At 45.4% G+C, this 20405-nt stretch overlaps 1 protein-coding gene across 2 annotated transcripts in view; it reads left to right on the plus strand.

Moving 5' to 3' along the window:
- The first annotated feature begins 7420 nt into the window (after window positions 1–7420).
- The window catches only part of prickle1b (prickle homolog 1b), a 177740-nt gene continuing 164755 nt past the window's right edge, over window positions 7421–20405 (plus strand). Inside the window, exon 1 of one of the 2 annotated variants that reach the window (XM_059977687.1) lies at window positions 7421–7677. The gene's annotated coding sequence lies outside the window, so the exon portion shown is untranslated. The remainder of the gene's footprint in view (window positions 7678–20405) is intronic. The other variant, XM_059977692.1, reaches the window with a different exon arrangement.

The following is a 20405-nucleotide window of genomic DNA, read 5'->3' on the forward strand; positions in this document are numbered from 1 at the left end:
ATGCCACACAGACCTGAGTGTAGAGAGAGTAGAGCAGTCGTTAGCTCTGTCCAATGAAAGCCACCTTTGCTGTTGGCCAGACGTGGGCTGTGAGGTTGCCAGTCTAACATCTCCTGTTTCCTTGCACTGACCAGACCTTCTACCCTTACCGAAACAGCTGTACTGTTTCCGCACTTGACAGCCACGGTGATGAGGGGCGCTCGGGGCCAGGATACCCTCAAACAAGGTGGTCCCCCAGTGCAGCAAGATGTCCACAAGGGAAGGCTGCTGCCGTAGGTGCTGAGGTACATACTGAATCTCGGTGCAAATCACAGGGACCGCAATTGCAGGATTTGGTCACCTGGTTTTTAGGAAAGACATTGTGAAGGTGGAGAGGGTGCAGAAGTGATTTACCAGGATGCTGCCTAGAGAAGAGGGCCTGAGCTATAGGGAAAGGTTGGCCAGGCAGGAGTGCTGGAGAATGAGAGGTGACCTCTCAGAAGTTCATGAAAAATAAAAGGTTATTGTGTTGGCCTTCATTAGTTGGAGATTGAGTTAAGCATCATAAGGTATTGTTGCAACTCTATAAATCTTTAGTTAGACTACACTTGGTTAGTTCAGGTGTAGGCAATCATGTCTCTCCATCCATCACGGTCCCTGACCCCCCGAATTGTAGTTGTCACCTCCCCTGTTTCTAACCATGATGTTAATCCATCTATCATTCTCACTCTCTGTCTGCCTCGGCTTCTTTTTCCTTCCAGCTTTCCAACTGCACTTAGATTTTTTTTAATTGGATTGCCTGTTAGACCACCAGTGTTTAGGACAGCAATGAAGGTCCTCCATCTCTGGCGGAGATCAGGGCTTCCTTCATCCTGTCGGTTTTCATTACTGTCAGTCATGCAAGTCCCGGGCAGAAACTCAGGAATATTATCGCCTTCAGATGTAGAAGGATTCTTCGATGCAGTTTCCATAACAATTTTGTTTTACCAGTCAGGGTTGTTAGCCCTGAACCTGGAGGACTGGTGAACAATTCTTAGTCAAGCCTCTATTTTTTGACCTGTTTGACATGGATGACCTTACCAAGAGCCAAAGCATAAAGCCCTAACTCCAGCCAACATTGCTCTCAAGGTCATTGAGGCACACAAGCTTCCAAAACATGACAAGGTTGTGGTCTTGGAGGTACACTAAGAGTGTTATGTTTTTTTCTGATCCCCTGGTTTTAGGAAGGATGTGGAGGCTTTAAAGAGGAGATTTACCAGGATGTTGCCTGGATTAGAGAGCAAGTCTTATGAGGAAAAGCTAAGTGAACTACGGCTTTTCTCTTTGGAGCAAAGGAGGATGAGAGGTGACTTGATAGAGGTGCATATGATTCTGAGAGACAGACAGAGTGGACCACAAACTCCTTTTTCCCAGGGTGACCATGGTCACTACCAGAGGGTCATCTGAGTAGAGGAAAGTTTAGAGAGGATATCAAGGGTGGACGTTTAACACAATAAGCGGTAAGAGCCTGTAACCCACTGCCAGGGGTGGTGGTACAAGCTGACATAACAGGGACATTTAAATGATTCTTCGATAGGATCATGTGTGTATGAAAAATTGGAAGGTTATGGACTGTGTAGAAAGGCGGGATTAGATTTTGCATGAGGCAGGTTCCAAAATTCAAAGTAACTTTATAGTCACAGTACATATATGTCACTATAAACAACCCCAAGATTTTTATTGTGGGCATACTCAGTAAATACAAAGACACACAATAGAATAAATTAAAAAAACCAAAGACAAACAAACAACCAATGTGCAAAAGACAGTAAACTGTACAAATGCAAAAAAATGAGAAAAAAAGCAAAATAATAATAATAAATAAATAAGCAATAAAGAAATGAGTTGTAGAATCCTTGAAAGTGAGTCCATAAGTTGTGGAATCAGTTCAGTAATGGGGAAAATAAAGTTGAGTGAAGTTATCCTCTCTGGTTCAAGAGCCTGATGGTTGACGGGTAATAATTGTGCTGAACCTGGTGGTGTGAGGGTCCTGAGGCTCTTGTGCCCCTTCCTGATGGCTACAATGAAAAGAGAGCATGGCCTAGTTGGTGGAGGTCCTTGATGGTGGATGCTGCTTTCCTACAACTGCCCTCCTTGTAGATGTGCTCAGTGGTGGGGAGGCTCTTAACCTGTGATGGACTGGACTGTGTCCAGTACATCTTGTAGGCTTTTCCATTCGGGGGCTTTGGCATTTCCATACCAGGCCATGATGCAGTATATTCTCCACCACACATCTATAGAAGATTGCCAATGTTTTATATGACAGTCTTCTGAAAAGGTAAAGGTGCTGCCTTTGTAATGGCAGTTATATGACTGATCCTCTGAAATAGTAACACCAAGGAATGTAAAGGTGCTGACATTATCCCCTGATGAGGACTGGCTCATGGGCCTCTGGTTTCCGCCTCCTGTAGTCAATCAGCTCGTTTGGTTTTGCTGACATTGAGTGAGAAGTTGTTGTTGTGGCCAGAGTTTCAACCCATATGCTGATTTGTCACCACCTTAGATCTGGCCAACGTCAGTGGTGCTGTCAGCAAATGTAAATATGACATTGGAGCTGTACTTAGCCTCACAGTCATAAGTGTAAAGCAAAGAGAGCAGGGGGCCAAGCAAGTGAGGAATTCGAGAACTCAGTTGCAAAAGGAAGCATTGAGGCCTAGTTCTTGGAGCTTATTAATTAGCTTTGAGGTTTATAACTATGATGAATCAAAAGTGCGCTATCAATCATGGACCCCATCACCCACTACATGCCCCCTTCTCATTGCTACCATCAGAGAGGAGTCTGAGCGCACATAGTCAACGTTTTAGGGACAGCTTCTTCCCCCTCCACCATCAGATTTCTGATGACAATGAACCTCACTATTTTTGCTCTCTCTTAGCATTACTTATATAATTTATATGTACTTTATTGTAATTTATAGCATTTTTATGTATTGCACTGCACTGCTGCTGTGGTAGGGTAACTTAATTGGGAGAAATATACATAATTCACAACCACTGACATTTACTGTGTGTACTGTCTATGTTCCATGATTAAGAAAATCTTATAGGGTTTCACTTTCAAAGGCTGGTCTGACATGATGACGTTATGACACACGTTTTTGTGTGTAGGTTTTGGGTTCAATAAGATGTGTTACGGGTTTCATTAAACGCCTCACTTTGTTTTATTTGTGATAACCTAAACAGCAAAGCGACAAATTTCTCAACAAATGTTTGTGAAAATAAACCTGATTCTGAGGTGGGCCAACATTGTGGGCTGAAGGGCCTTTACTGTGTGTACTGTCTATGTCCTAGGAATAAGAAAATCTTCATTGAGATTTGCCATCAGCTTCAGCCACAGAAAAAGCAACACTATAACCATTGTCCACTTTGCACTAAATGGACTTGCTTTTGCTCTAATTGTGTTGACTTGTAAAAATTGCGTATAGTTTATGTTTGTGTTTCTCGTGTGAATGCTGCTTATCTGATGCTACATGCCTGTAATGCTGCTGCGAGTAAGCTTTCCATTGCACTTATGCAGATGATGATAATTCTGAATTTTGAGCCATCTTATTGACAGGAGGTGAAAAATGCTGACATGGATATCTCCTCCAGCAAGCTCCCACCGCCTCAACACACACAAAACACTGAGGAAATCAGCGGTTCAGGCAGCATCTATGAAGGAAAGTTAATAGTCAACGTTTTGGGTTAAGACCCCTCACCAGATGATAGATGGGAGAGGCAAATGGCTTAAGATGTTGGAATCAGATAAGAGAGGACAGTAGACCATGGAATAAAGGGCAAGAGGTAGGAAACCAGAGGAAGGTACGTGAAGGTGATAAGCAGGTCATGAGACCATAAGACATGGGAGCAGGATTCAGCCATACAGCTCATTGAGTTGGGCTCCACCATTCAATCATGGCTTATTTATTTTCCTCTCAAACCCATTCTCCAGCCTTCCCCCCATAACATTTGTTGCCCTTACTAATCAAGAACCTATCAGTCTCCACATGACTGGTGGGAGAGGGGAAAGAGAAGGTGTGGTGGGGCCACAGGGATAAGGGAAAACAGAGAAGGAGGGAATCAAGAAGAGTCACTACCAAAGTTAGAGAAATTGATGTCTGTTCTGTCAGGTTGGAGGCTACCCAGATGGAATATGAGGTGTTGCTCCTCCAGGCTGCCTCTAGCCTCACTGTGGCAGTGGAGGAGGTCATGGACAGGCATGGGAATGGGAAGTAGAATTAAAATGGCCGCTCACTGAGCGATCCTGGCTGTTGTGTCGCCACCAGCTCAGGTTGTACACCGGTGCTCCTCAAGAGAGGAGTAAGTCCCCTGTGTAACGTGGAAGTTAGCTCTCAGAGAGATGGCTGCTGGACTCGTTGCAGCGTTATGTTCCACACGAGCACAACCACGTCTGTTTGAACCCTGCCTGACAGAGGCTGCTGCTGAGAGGCAAAAGGGTTGCAGCGAATTGAATGTGGGCTGGGTTTAGTAGTTTCAATATTTGGAGATTGTATTTGAAGACTTATTCACAGACTGACCATTGTTTTGAAGTCAGAGACCCTTTCTCCTGCCGGTCCCTTCCATGATGCTCTGCTCCACTTGCATCCAGAATGTCTCCAAGCTCCCCTCTGCTGCAGCTTCATAGTTCCTCGGTAAAAATCTCCAGTACAGCACCCTGAGCTTGGACAACACTCCTTCCATTCCCGGCTAATCCCTGGAATTATCCAGGTTAGATTCACTACCACTAGAACGGCCAAGCCACAATGACACAAGCAGTTCAGGGCAGCCCTTAGGCAACTGAAGACCAGCCTTAACTGGAGAAGGCCACGCGTGGTATTAGACAAGTAACTAACACCTCTCTCTTGGTTACACAGCTCAGTGCTGTTTAGACACCAAAATCACAGAAGTAGGCAAATAGTTACTCTGCCTCTATGTCAGTCAGTCAGTCAGCATGGACTGATAACTCATTTCAAACAGTACTACATCGTCATCATCTCAGAGGATCTATTCTGGGCCCAACATACTGATGCAATCACAAAGCAGCTCCACTTCATGAGGAGTAACACACATAAAATGCTGGAGGAACTCAGCAGGCCAGGCAGCATCTATGGAAAAGAGTAAACAGTAGACATTTCGGGCCGAAACCCTTCAGCAGGACCAGGGAGAAAAAGCTGAGGAGTAGATTTGAAAGGTGGAGGGAGGGGAGAGAGAAACACTAGGTGATAGGTGAACCCTGAAGGGAGAGGGATGAAGGTAAGATCTGGGAGAGAAATTGGTGAAAAAGACAGAAAGCCATGGAAGAAAGAAAAGGGAAGCACCAGAAGGAGGTGATGGGTGAGCAAGGAGATAAGGCAAGAGGGGGAAAAGGGGATGGAAAATGAGAGGGGGAGGTTAGGGGCATTACCAGAAGTTTGAGAAATCGATGCTCATACCATCAGGTTGGAGGCTACCCAAATGGAATATAAGGTGATGTTCCTCCAACTCAAGTGTGGCCTCATTGTGACAGTGGAAGAGGCCATGGATAGGCATATCCAAAGGAATATTGTTTCATTTGGCAGTATACCTGTACACGGTCAAAATGGCAATAAACTTGAACTTGAATTACTAACAGTCCATGAATCCATGAACGGCATCATTTGTCTTTCCCAGCATTTACTTGCTTTGTGAACTTTTAGTATGTTTTCAGATTCCAAACTGTACTGCTGCCGCAAAATATCAAATTTCACGACGTGTCAGTGATAATAAACCTGATTCTGACTTGAACACGAATGGATTTGGACCCATTGAAACAGAGAGCATGCTGCAACCTTTGTGTTCAAACCTGTGTGTGTGCTTGGCACCCGAGCTCAAAGACATAGCATCCTCATTCACCAAAGCCTACGAGAGCCTTACACTCACACCTGCAAGGTGGTCCTGCCACGATCCCCAACCCGTAATTTCAAACCTGCTGCTGTTGTGGCTCACATGGAACACAGAACCGTACAGGCCCTTCGACCCACAATTTTAATCTACTCCAAAATGAACCGAACCCTTCCCTCCCACGTAGCCTTCCTCCATCTGCATAGCTAAGAGCCTCTTTAAATGTCTCGAAGGAATCTGTCTCAACCACCTGTGCCAGCAGTGCATTCCAAACACTTACCTCATTCTGTGTGTAAAACCTGCCTCTAGTATTCCCTCTTAACCTCCCTTCACACATCTTAAAAGGATATTTTTTCCTATTAGCCAATGCCACCCTAGTAAAAAGCACTTATGCCTCTTATCGTATTGCCTCACATTCCCCTTCGCTCCAAAGAGAAATGCTCCAGCTCATCCAAATTTTGCGCACAAAACTCATTTCATAATCCAGGCCACTTCCTGGTAAACCTCCTCCGCACTGCCTCTCGAGCTTCCACATCCTTCCTGTCTGGAAGTGACCAGAACCAAACTGGTTACTCCAGATGTGGCCTAACCAGTGTTTTAGGGAGCTGTTTTGTCACCTGGCGCTTCTCGAGCTCACCGAATGTAATCCAACATGAAGTACTGTATGCCTTTTTGACCACTCTATCAACTTGCACAGCAATTGTGAGGGATTGATGGACGTGGATCCCAAGATCCCTCTGTTCCTCCACACCTAAGAATCCTGCCATTAACCCTAAACTCTGCCCTCAAGTCTGATCTTCCAAAGTGAAGCACTTCACACTTTTCGAGATTGAACTCCCATCTGCCACTTCCCAGCCCATCATGTCAGTGTCCCGTTGTAACCTACAGCAAACTTCTACACTATCTACAGCTCCATCAATCTGCGTTCCTTTCCGCACTGCCTCAGTTGGCTCTGCTCTCTTCCATCCGGCTGATCACTATATTCATTAGGACCATGCTACACTGTGAGCCTCACACCAACAAGCAATGTCATTGCTCCCTGATGTATATGGCAATAAACTTATCTGAACCTAATTCTCAGCACCCCCTCCTCAGGGATAGCTGGAGGTGGGCAATTAAACACAGTCCCTGCGAACACAACCCACATCTTTTAGGTTTTAAAAAAACGCTCAGAGATCTGGAACTAATGGATGGTTGGGAAAATATTTATCCAACAGTCGTTGACAGGTTCCTGTCACTGAGGGGTGAGTTTGATATCACTTATGGCGGGCTGACAGCAGAGATGGTTCGTGGATGAATAAGTGCTGCTGATCATGAACGACTCTGGTGATATTGCAACTGGTCGTTACCGCGGGGCAGAGCTGAACAGCGACCCGGGATGGCTGGGGGTGGGGGGGTGGTGTAGGTTGCAGCCCATTCCTAGCTGCAGGATCCGCTCCGGGTTTTACTTCTCGCTGGGCATCTCAGCACCACCCTCCCCCCCCCCCCCCCCACACACACACACACACACACACACAAACTGGTGTTCCAACCAATGGGCTGTGGCTGGAGTTTTAATGTAATTTCAGTCTTTTGGCAAACCCTGGACCATTAGGGAGGGAGCTGGGGTTTCAGCCGGAGCTCCAGGACCTGAACACCAGCTGAGCCCAGTCCGAGCTTCCCAACTCCCGGGACATGTCCCTGGACACAGCCCGCTGACAGCGACTCCACCGCTCCCGAGCTCGCAGCCCTTCGCACCCAATGCGACCGTGTCCGATCTAAAAGGGATTTTCTCACTGGAGTTCCTCTCTTCCCCGCCTGTTTATTGCCGTCTTGACGAGGGTAAGACGGAGTTTCTCCGATTGTTACTTTTTACTCATGATCTCGCCGGGGTGAGAAGTTTGTTGGAAACGAGTATTTGCGAGTTCTGCCAGTTGTTACTGCCCTTCACGGAGAGCGGTGGTCCGGCGGTATGTCAGTCTCCCGTGGATTTGTTGTCATTTAAGTCTTCACAGACATCAAGGTACTGTCTGTGTCACGGGGGTGAGTGCAAAAGGGGCGTCCCCTTTAATTACTTGTTGCTGCCACCGGCATGGATTTAATGGCAAAAGTTTCAGATGAGTTTTTGCCAGTGCTGAGACATACAATCACATTATCCAGTTGTGTTATTAAACTTCCTTTAACTGTGCCTCTTTAAGAAAACATTAATCTGTTCTCGCTGGAACCGAGCTGCAAAGGAATGCACTAACAGGCGATGCATTTGCGTTGAATTAAAGTTGAACTCACCGCCGCTCTGATTTTTTAAAGCCCCCCCCCCCACCGTGGTGCCCGTTCTATACTCGAGCAGTTTGCATTCGGATTTGTTAAAGTCTACGGCAAAAGGTGCTGATGAAGTGTTTCTTTTTTGTCCGTGAAAGTGCGTCTAGAATTGGACTGTTTGCCTGAACCAGACTCCAGATGTGCAAACAGCTGTTGCCTGTCACTTGGGTGACAACTGGTCATTTTCCACTGAGCGCTGGCTGTTTCTATTATCCGCAGCTGAGGGTGTCAAGGCTTCTAACCCCATGCCGTTACCAGCGGTCCAGCTCGTTTTCCACTCCCATGTATGGAGGGAACTGGGTTTCTCCCTCGCTTTCCTATACTGGCTCATTTTTCAATTTTCCTTTCTGTTTCTCTGACAAGCCACTGGGATATATTTGGAATTAGGGAGTCAGCTTCATCTGATATAACACGGTGTTGATCCCTGACGTGAGTGGACCCTGCAAAGGACGATAGAATATTTATCAAGCTCCTTTCTCCTTCACAATATTTACTCCCGCCAGGAGAGTGTCAACTTAACCACCGACCATTTATCAAGCTCTCTGTACAGGGGCTTTCAAAAACACACTGCAGGCTTAAATTGGCAAAGTCTGGAGCTTACAGATAGAAATCTCCTCGTTGTCCCAATAGAATAGTTCAGAGCAATTCAAAACTACAAACTGCGCTGGTCCAGATGGGTTTTTCTAAGCACCGCAGATCTGGGAGAATTGCTGTATAAGGATGTGTTTGTGCAGAAGATTTTAAGGTCGGTGTCAAATCCTGTTTGCTTTTGAAGAATGTGTATATTTCCTTTAAGGAGGTAGCTTTCCCCAGCTGTGCTGCCCCGCGTCTGCAGTAACACAACAATTAGTATCTTCCATGCAAAGATTAAATCCAATTTTTCTTCAGCAGTGTTTAATTGACTGGGAGGAACCGTTGTGATTTCCATTGCAACTGTCTTGTCAGAAAAGCCTAAAAGGATTAGCAATCTAATTAATTTCATACTTTGACATCATGTTAATCCTTGTAACAAGGGTACTTCATGCTTTTGGCCTGTGATTTGTAGTAATCACAAAAGGAGGGATGTGTGTTGGGGGGTTGGGGGTAAAAGATTGAGATTCATGAAACAATGCCAACGAAGCAAGCACATAGGTCCTCTACTGGAAAGCTAATGTAATAAAGCTTTCTTCCAAATAAGCACAGGAGCCTGTAGGATCCTGTAGCTTCAATTATGAAACAGTTTTATATTCCCAAACTATTGGTTTAAAGATTTCAGAAGTTTTTTTTCCTCTAACGGATTGTTTAAAAGAAGATTTGAGCACTACCTCAAGCCACTGAAACATTCTGAAATTTTATGCAATGAAAGATCTTTCTCAACGATACTGTTTTGCTGACCGTGGGTACTGGATATTAATTCTAACTTGTAGCTCCACGCTCTAGTTATATATCCCATGTTACTGATTTAAAATCAGAACTGGTTTACAAGGTAAAGAATTTACCCGGAATTCTTCAGCTCAAGTTAAATGCTTTTCATTGGAAGTTTTAATTATTTGCCCTCATTCCTTGCTTGAACTTTTTGCTTCCTGGGTGGTGGTGGGTTTGTCCACCGCCTTCTGGTGCTGGTTAGTGCTCACTCTGTACGTCCCCTGTGCAGTGAGGCTCTGCGTTCTATGGCGCACAGCAGAAGTCAGTCCCTTTCCTCAGCAAACTTTGCGGCAGTTCCGAACGACCACTATCTTTGCGGCAGCTCTGAACTCTCTCTGCCTTCGGACAGGCTCCAGCGCCGTCGTCCCCAGCTGATTGCCAAGGGATCGAAAGTTGACGCTATTTGTACGATGCGGAGCAGCTGAGTAAATCTTGCTAAGCTATTCGAAGCGGTATCAGCAACACGCTTCATTTCAAAGGTCATCTCCTTAACGTGGGAACGTTGAAGACAATCAAGACATCCTTGAGATCAGAGTCAGGTTTATTTTCAGTGACCTGGTAGTGAAATTTGTTTTGACAGTGCAATACATAAAATTACTATAAGTTATAATCAGAGAGATAACAAAGTAGCGCAAAAGTGAGATTGTATTCATGGTCTGTTCAGAAATCTAGTCATGAAAGGAGAGAAGCTTTTTCTAAAATTTTGACTGCGTCCTTGGGCTTCTGTGCCGCCTCCTGATAGAACTGAGTAGAGGGTCTGTCCTAGGTGTCCTTGATGCTGGGGAAGCGAGTGCCCATGATAGATTACAATTCAATGCTGCTGTTCCTGGTCTCAGGCATTAGCCCCTCCATACCAGCCGCTAATGCAACCAGTCAGCATGCTCTCCATGGGCCATCTGCAGAAAATTGGTAGCGGTTTAAAGCGACCAAGTCAGAAGGTGGTAGGAAGAGGTTGTACCAAGATCTGTAGCAGGTCTAGAGAGCTGAATAGCCAACTAGCCTTAGTAAAGAACACTTGGTGAAGTGTAATGTGGGGCTTTCTCCTCCCTGTCACATCCTGGTCCCGAGCGAGGGAGGGGAAGATCTGCCAGTCACAGTCATAGAACAACTCAGAAACAGGCCCTTTGGCCCATCTAGTCTGTGCCAAACTATCACTCTGCATAGTCTCACTGACCTGCACCCGGACCATCGTCCTCCATACCCTTCCCAAACTTTTCCACTTCTCCACACTCTCACCACCCTCTGAGTGAAGAAGCTCCCTCTCTTGTTCCCCTTCAGAAGGGTCTGGCCAGATGGTAACTTTCAACAGATGGTGCATGGATTCTAGGCCACTGTACTGATGGAGGGTTGGGGGCACCATTTTATAGCTCCACTGTTACACTGATGCACTGCCTGTCCTCTCTAGGCTAAATGTATAAAACAAATGATTAACACTAAATAGCTGGATCAATAAAAGTCGAATCCATTTACCCTTCAACCAGCACATTGCAACAAAAAACTTGATTATTGTTTCCTGTGCACCCATTTCTGCAGTGACCTCTGAAAATAGACAAACAGCCCTTAACTCCTGAAAAGCACTATATTAATGCAAGTATTTCTTTCTTGTTCCTCTGTGCCTTCGGAGGGAGCCTGAGGATCGCTGCAGCTCTCCCTCCTCTGGTCAAATGTCTTTCGGAACTCGTCTGACAATTGTGGGGTCGCTCCCCGGCCAAGGCCAATGTATTTTTAAACACTCTTCCTTTGGCCCCTGACAGCGTGGAAGAGAGCACCATATGATCTGCAGCTTGAGCTTTGTACGTTGTGGATCAAACTTTAACACTGACTTGTTAATGAATGTCCCAACTTTGAAATTAACTTTGCCTGATTAATCCTGAGATTAAAACAAGAAGTGGCTTCACTGGGAAAAGTATGACTCACATTTCCGATGCGTTGGGCTGATTCTGGAATTAATGTACAAACTGCTGATTTCAGTTTAAAATACATGGCAAGGATGTTCAGTCAATCCAGGTTGCCTTTCATTTACTGACCCTCCACGGCATCTCTGTACTAACGAGCTCTGCTAATAACACGGACATGCCTGAAAGTAAATCATTTTATAATCAAGTGTCTGCCTAGAAAGGGACTATTCATCTTCATAATGAACAGTGTTGTCAGAAAGTCAGCTTGGGTTAACCTGCCACATTTCTGCATAAAATTTAAACTGTCAACTGAAAGGACCAAACAGGGTTTATAAATAAACTATTAGATTAGTGTCAGCTGTGGGGAGAGAATAGTGAGGCTGCTCTCTGCAGTGCCTCAGAAGGCTGGGTTCAGAGTAAAACATATCTTGGGGGGAAAAAGAATTAGAAAGCACAAGCTCTTTCATTCTTAAGAACTGTATTTTCTTTTTTTTTCCATTGCAACTTCCTCGCCAGGCTGGGAAAAGGAGGTGCTTAATCACATCTATGCCAAAGAGTAAATGTGGTCTTTTCCAACAGTGCCCCCTCAAAGTTCGGATGCAAAGCAAAACGCCCTGCCAGTGCATCCAAGTGGAATCACTTCAAGTGTTCTACTAAAGCTGGAGGAAATGGCTAGTATGCAAACATGTGTTTGCAGCCTGTCTTTGAACTAGTGAAGTGCTTCTTTGAGAATATTGTGCGAATTGATTATTGCAGGGGGTTGTTCATTACTGTTGGCTGAAGTGTTGCAGTCCCCTTGTGTAGAGACAAGTGTGGCACGATTTCAGGCGAGGTCAAGCTTTGCAATTTCCTGATTCCTGCTCCAGCTGCAGCAACAGCTGGAACTCAGCCAAGCCGAGAGCCGCGGTGGGTGTCTGTGCACATGTTTTTGTTCCTGGTTGCAGGCCTGCCCCTCACGTTTTTCTTGTCTCCTCTGGAGGATGAGGAGGTTCCCAAAACCCCTGCAGAGCAATTGCCCTTTTCGTCTAGCTGTCAAAGGTAACAGGGGTCTGAATGTGCCCAACTTCCACTCCCTCTCGGCTTCTCCTGTGACCTCGAGAGCAGATGAAGACCACCGCACCGACTGTGATGTCAATCCAGGGCATCAGCCCAAAGGAATCGGGTCTACAAGCGAAGCAAGACCCCACATAAGCCTTTCCACTCGACCAGAGTAGCGGCCACTCAGTCACGGCTGGAGTTGAAATGGAGTCCCGTCAGACCTGAACCTCAGCCGGGGTTCATGATTATCTTTGCAAAGACCCAGTAGGGTTAGAAAGTGGGCAGTCCGGTGCACTGGCCCGTGAGCAGCACCACTCTGTGGCTATACGTTGAACTGCTAGTACTGAAGGTCTCCATAGATGGGGCAAAGGGCACACTGCCTGAGGGTAGCAGAGGCAGAGGGGAAGTACTTGATGTAACCCTTTAGTGGACAGTAAACTTTAATCCCACTAATTCCTATTTTTGCTAAGCATAACCATCGTGGGCTGAATGGTTACATATAAAATCCTGAAGAACAATTGATCCCTTTCCCTTTGTCCTGCTGTCAAAGGCAATGAGGTAATGTACCAAAAGTTTGTCATCTGTGTGAGTGTGTGTGTATTATACAGTGTATATTATGCAGTATATGATATATATTTTATATATATTGCATTGGTTTTGAGAGAATTGCATTTTTCCCAGGTCTAATTATAGTGCAGGAGGTTAAATTCCTTGTCAGGTTTTAAATATAGTGCAAAGGGAATCATTTACCTGGTTAACATTCCTGACCTTACAAAGCAGCAGCAGTGTGACAAACCAGCCCAGACTGGGAGGTGGGGGGGGGGGGGGGCTAAGAATGTGTTGGTAAGGGGTGGGGTAGTAAAGTTCCATTGTGCCAGATTCAGGATCCAATACAAATCACACTGAAAGGTCGTGCCTAGAAAATAAATAATTGATGTATGTAAAGGAAGTATTTCTATGTCTGCTTCACGTGTGGGAGTAAAACACTCCATGACTCCGGCTACCCTTTGCAGGCAGGCTGTTAATCACGTTTATTAATGATGAGATGTGATGCTAGGCAAACAGAAACCTTTGTCCGTTCAGCATAGTTCTCTCCAAGACCAGCCAATGAGGAGAAGGAAAGGGCAAGTTCAAATGGCCGCCAGCTTTTGCATGGAATCTAATTAGGGAGGAAGTCGCCGTTTTGGATGCGACTGGCATAGTTTTGATTATTGATAGTTTCATATGAACAGAGTGAGGAAGAAACCGCTGCTTGAGGACAGTGGGATCTGGAGACGCTGTCTGCAGTCGGCAGAAACGGTTCAGGAGTAGCTCCACTCTTCATCTGCCTTTGTACATCTGCACAACTTCATTGTGCTCACGGTTATGAAATTTAAGCTGTTTAATTTTTTTTAAGTAAAAATATTGGCCAAAGTGAATAGTTAGCCCTTGTTCACCATTAGCCCCCATGATTTTGGTAAAGTCAGAAATGTGTCCTTGTTCATGGCAAAGAATGATTGGACACGGCATTAAAGGGTATGCAGAGAAGGCCGGGAGTGGGGCTGAGGAGGAGGAAATAAAGGATCAACCATGATTGAATGGCAGAGCAGACTCGATGGGCCAAATGGCCTAATTCTGCTCCTATGTCTTGGGTGGGACGCTGTCTCTGAAGCTGCTACTATAATGCGTTAGGCTCACACGATGGGATTTGTAGATGGGTTCATCCGTCAATGTGATCACAGATGTGTCTGGTGAATCAGAATCAGGTTTATTATCATTAACGTTCAGTGTGTCGTGAAATATGTTGTTTTGTGGCAACAGTACAGTGCAATGCACAAGACATATCATGAATTACAATAAGAATTTTTAAAAATTAAGTAAGTTGTGCAAGAAGAGATTGAAAATGACCTAGGGAGCCGGTGTCGATGGTTCATTGTCCCACGTACACTGCTGTGCAGGCGTGAGATTTTATTGCCACAATCCCGGTTTTGGCACAAAAGATTGGAATCTAATCCTGTGAATTTCAGGAGGACTCTTCCTCCTGGCTCAACTCCTATATCTGATGGTTTGGGATTGGTGACCAGGTCATTCCTGTCCACGTCCTTCCTTTGGTGGTTCTGCTCCTTCAGCTGGACTCAGCCTTAGTTCAATTCACATCATAAAACATGGGAGTATAACTAGACCATTCATCCCATCGCGTCTACACCATCCATCACAGCTGAATTATTATCCCTCTCAAACCCATTCTCCTGCCTTCTACCCATAACTTTCGATGCCCTGACTAATCAAGAACCTATCAACCTCTGCTTTAAATATACCCAATGTCTTAACTTCAACAGTGGTCTGTAGTAATGAATTCTACAAATTCACCACCCTCTGGCTAAAGAAATTCCTCCTCCTTCTCTCTGTTCTAAAGGGGTATACTTATTTTAAAGAACTTTTGGTTGGATAAATTATTGGTTAGGATGTAAAAGAAGTAACTTAGTTATGACTGTAATACCCACTCTTTACGAACTTGGGCCCCTTCTTTCAATTACCTTAGATTTCAATTTTATAAACTGGTTCAGGAAAACCATCTTTGGATTTGGGGCAAGAGAGGTTGGGGGAATAAAATGCAATTTTCAATCCAATGGGGAGAGTCGTAGAGCAAGCAGTCCTGAAACAGGATCATTGTCCCTTCCAGTCCATCTGGCTTGGTTTTCTGCCTAGTTTCATCTGCCTACACCAGGATCATAGCCTTCCACGCCCCTCCCTTCCATGTACCTCTCCAAACTTCTCTTTAATATTACAATCAAACCCACATCTACCACTTCCACTGGCCGTTTGTTCCCCACTGACACCACCCTCTGAGTGGCAAGCTGCCATCGTTGCACAAAGTCGTTCAGCGTGAGGTTTAAAAAGAGCTCAGGGTTTCTGGAATGTTTCAGCTGGCTCTAATGATAGCAATCTCTTGAGGACTTGGCAGGTGCCAATAAAAAGAAGTGGTGCGAGTGGAATGGACTTCAAAGCAGCTGGACTTGGGTGGGAACAAGTGCAGGCTGGAATCTAAACTTAAAGGCAGAGGTATAACAAGTGTAAGCAGGGTAGTAGTTAAGGCTGTGGAATGCTCTTTCTGTAAGGTGTGGGACTGCAGAGTACCTAACAGTCTCGATGATTACATCTCTAGGAACAACAGCAGCTCCTGACTGACAAGCTCAAGGAGCTGGAGATGGATGCACTTGGGACCATCGGGGAGGCTGAAAACTTCATAGCTGAGACTTCTACTGAGGTGGTCACACCCAGAGGTCAGGCTTCAGGTATGGGATAGTAGATGGGTGACCCCCAGGTGAAGGAAGGGAAGGAAGCAGTCAGCGCAGAGTTGCCCTGGGGCCATTCCCCTCAGTAACAAATATACCTCTTTGGATACTGTGAGGGGATGACCCGTCAGGGTACAGCAGCAGCCAGGACAGTGGCACTGTGGCTGACTCTAAAGCCCAGCAGGGAAGGGTGAAGTCGGGCAGATAGTAGGAGACTCAATAGTTAGGGGGATGAACAGGAGATCCTGTGGCCGTGGAAGAGATGGTATATGGCTTCCCAGGTGCTCGGGTCCAGGATGACTCAGAGCAGCTGCAAAAGGTTCTCGAGGGAGGGTAAGCTGCCAGAGATCGCAGTGCATATTCACACCAGTGACATGGGTAGAAAGGAGGAACAGGCCCTGCACTAAGTGAATAGGGAGTTGGGGAAGATGCTGAAGAGCAGAACCTCCAAGGTAGAAATTTCTGGATCAGGGGATCAGCTATTCTGGATTGGGTGTTATGATATGAACCATATATGATTAGGGAGCTTAAGATAAAGGATCCCTTAGGAGACTGTGATCATAATATGATAGAATTCATCCTGCATTTTGAGAGGGAGAAGATAAAATCAGATGTATCAATACTACTGTGGAGTAAAGGGAATTATCGTCATGAGAAAGTTGCTGGCTAAAGTTGATTGGAAGGGTACACAAGCAGGGATGATGGCAGAACAGCAATGGCTGGAGTTTCTGGGGGCAATTCGGAAGTTGCAGGGTAGATACATCCTAAAGATGAAGAACTACTCTAAAGGGAGAATGAAGCAACTGTGGCTGACAAGGGAAGTCAGCCAGCATAAAAGCAAGAGAGAGGGAATATAATATAGCAAAAATTAGTAGGAAGTTAGAAGATTGGAAAGCTTTTAAAAACAGAAGACAACTAAAAAATTCATAAGGAGAGAAAGGATGAAATATGAAGCTGAGCTAACCAATAATATAAAAGAGGATACCAAAGGATTTTTCAGATATATAAAAAGTAAAGGGAGGCCAGAGTGGATATTGGACCACTGAAAATAATGCTGGAGAAGTAGTAATGGGGACAAATAGACAAACATAAGTATTTTGCATCAGTCTTCACTATGGAAGATGCTGGCAGTATGCCAGAAATTCAAGATTATCAGGGGTCAGATGTGAATGTAGTTGCTTTTCCCAAGGAGATCGTGATTGGGAACTTAAAGGTCTGAAGCTAGATAAGTCATCTGGACCAGATGGACTACACCCCAGGTTTCTGAGAGAGGTAGCTGAGGAGATTGGAAGGCATTAGTAATGATCTTTCAAGAATTGCTAGATTCTGGAATCGTTCCAGAGGACTCAAATTGCAGATGTCACTCCATTCTTTAAGGAGAGAAGGAGGCAGAAGAAAAGAAACTGTAGGCCATTGGTTGGGAAGATGAGATGTTGGAGTCCATTATTAAGGATGAGGTTTTGGGGTACTTGAAGGCACATGATAATGTAGGCCAAAGTCGATAAGGTTTCCTTAAGGGGAAATCTTACCTGACATATCTGTTGGAATTATTTCAGGAACTAACAGGCACAATAGACAAAGAAGAGAAAATGGATGCTGTTTGCTTAGATTTTCAGAAGGCCTTAGGCATGATGCCACACATGAGACTGCTTAACAAGATAAGATCCCATGGTATTATAGGAATTATACTAGCATGGATAGAAGATTAGCCACTTGGCAGGAGGCAAAGAGTGAGAATAAAAGGGGCCTTTTCTGCTTGGCTGCCAGTGGCTATGTCAATGATATGGAGGGTGGAATTAATGGCTTTGTAGCCTGGTTTACGGATGACTTGAGGATATGTGGAGGGACAGGTAGTGTAGAGAAAGTTGCAAGCCTGAAGAAGGAACTAAATAGATTGGAAGAATGGACAAAGAAGTGGCAGATGGAATATAGTGTGGGGAAGTGTATGTTCATGCACTTTGGTGAAGGAGTAAAGGTGTGGAGTGTTTTCTAAAGGGTGAGTCAATTCAGAAATCAGAGGTGCAAAGGGAATTGGGAGTCCTCTTGCAGGATTCTCTAAAGGTTAACTTGAAGTCTGCAATAAGGAAGGCAAATGTAATATTAGCATTCATTTCAAGAGAACTAGAATGTAAGAGCAAGGAGGTGATGCTGAAGCTTTATAAGGCATTGGACAGACCACAGTTGAAGTACTGTGAGCAATTTATTGAGATACAACGCAGAGTAGGCCCTTCTGCCCCTTTAAGCCGCACCGCCCAGCAACCCCCAATCTTAACACTTGCCTAATGACGGGATAATTTACAATGACCAATTAAATTACCAACCAGCACATCTCTGGACTTTGGGAGGAAACCCACACAGTCACGGGGAAAATGTACAGACTCCTTACAGGCAGCAGCAGGAATTGTGGCACCTTATCTACAAAAGCTGTGCTGACATTGGAGAAGATCCAGAGGAGGTTCACAAAAACTATTTCAAGAATGGAAGTGTTAATGAATGAGGAGCATTTGATGACTCTGAGCATGTACTCACTGGAGTTTAGAAGAATGCTTTAGGGGTGGGGGGAATCTCATTAAAACCTGTTGAATACTGAAAGGCCTAGATAGAGTGAATGTGGGGACGATGTTTCCTGTAGTGGGTGAGTTTAGGATGAGAGGGCACAACTTCAGAATAGAGAAAGGATTCCCAACCTTTTTTATGCTATGGACTTGTGTTATTAACCAAGAGGTCTGTGGATCCCAGGCTGGGAACCCTTGGAGAGACATGCATTTAGAATAAAGAAGGGGATGAATGTCTTAAGCCAGAGTCTGGTGAGTCTGTGGTATTCATTCCACAGACAACTGTGGAGTCCAAGTCATTGAGTATATTTAAAGAGGTTGTTGATTAATACGGGCATTGAAGGATACAGGGAGAAGACAGGAGTAAGGGGTTGAGAGGGATAATAAATCGGCCATGATGGAATGACAGAGCAGACTGGATGGGCTGAATGGCCTGTTTCTTTCCATTCCTATGTCTTGTGGAGGGAAGAAGCTCCCCCTCAAGTTCCCCTTAAATATTTCATCTTTTCATCCTAAACCTGTGATCTCTAGTTCTGGTCTCACACAACCTGAGGGGAAAATGCTTTTGTGTATTTAACCTGTAATTTGTGTAGCACTGTAAGGTCTTCCCTCATTCTCCTATACTCCAGGGAATTAAGTCCTAACCTATTTAAAACCTATCCCTGTAACAGATGCTCAAGTCCCAGCAACTTCTGTGTAAAGAGTTTTCCCTTGAAGGGTCTTGAACCGATTGCTGGGGTAATGTCTCTGGCACCAGGGTGGTTTGATTGGGCACTGGGGTTGCAATATTATCTCGTGAGCTCTGAGGTAAGGATATTTCTCAGTTAGGGCTGAAGCGATAGCACTGATCAGCAGGTTCTAGGTGTTACACTGGGCTGGGACGAGGCTGATGACTGGCTGGAGGAATGTTCAATGCATACCAAGGGTGGGGGTATTTTTTCATGGGCTTTGGATGGCATACCAGGATCCACCATTCAGAGCCCCAAACAGTGAGGCAATACTTCATCTGTGAGTTTTATCAACTGTATCCAGTGCTCCCGGTGTAGCCGCCTGTGCATCAGTGAGACCCGAAGTAGATTGGGAGACCTCTTTGCCAAGCACCTGCGAGGAAAAAGCAGGATCTCCCAGTGGCCACCCATTTTAATCCCACTCTTAATCCTATTCCAACATTCAGTCCATGGCCTCCTCTGATGTTGCAATGAGGCCACACCCGGGTTGGAGGAGCAACGCCTTATTCTGTCTGAGTAGCCTGATGGCATCAACATTGATTTCTCAAACTTCCAGTAATGACCCCCCTTCACCATTCCCCACTCCCATTTCCCCCTCTCACCTTATCTCCTCACCTGCCCATCACCTCCCTCTGGTGCTCCTCCTCCTTCCCTTTCCTCCATGGCCTTCTGTCTTCTCCTATTCCCCCTTCTTCAGCCCCTTACCTCTTTCACCAATCAACTTCCCATCTCTTTACTCCACAGTTTTCCCCACTCCTGGTTCACCTATCACCTACCACCTTCTATTTCTTCCTCCCCTTCCCCCCCCCACCTTCTTTCTCTGACTTCTCGTACTTTTTTCTCCAGTCCTGATGAAGGATCTCAGCCCGAAGCGTCGACTGTACTCTTTTCCATAGTTGCTTCCTGGCCTGCTGAGCTCCTCCAGCATTTTGTGTGTGTGGTGCTGGGATTTCCAACATCTGCAGATTTTCTTTTGTTTGTACCAGGGTCTTGGTAATGTTCAGATTCCTCAATCACGTGTACATTAAAACATAGAATGAAATGTGTTATTTGTGTTAGCAACCAACACACCCAAGGATGTACTGGGGGCAGCCCCCAAGTGTCGCATTCTGACGCCAAAGATAGGATGCCCACAATTTTCAGCAGAGCAGCACGGAACTCTACAAACAACAACAGGAAATCAAGCCCCATTCCTCCCTCCATCCCAAGCACTTGTGGAGTCTTCTAACCCCAGGACTGGCTGTCCAGCAGACTCATGGATTCACAGACCCTGGGCCTCTGACCTCTAACTGACCTTCGGACTTCATTCCAGACCTGCAATCAACCCAGGGCACAGATGAACACAAGTGAGGT

The sequence above is a fragment of the Hypanus sabinus genome, chromosome 8 (assembly GCF_030144855.1).
Source record: "Hypanus sabinus isolate sHypSab1 chromosome 8, sHypSab1.hap1, whole genome shotgun sequence".
NCBI classification, from domain to species: domain Eukaryota; kingdom Metazoa; phylum Chordata; class Chondrichthyes; order Myliobatiformes; family Dasyatidae; genus Hypanus; species Hypanus sabinus.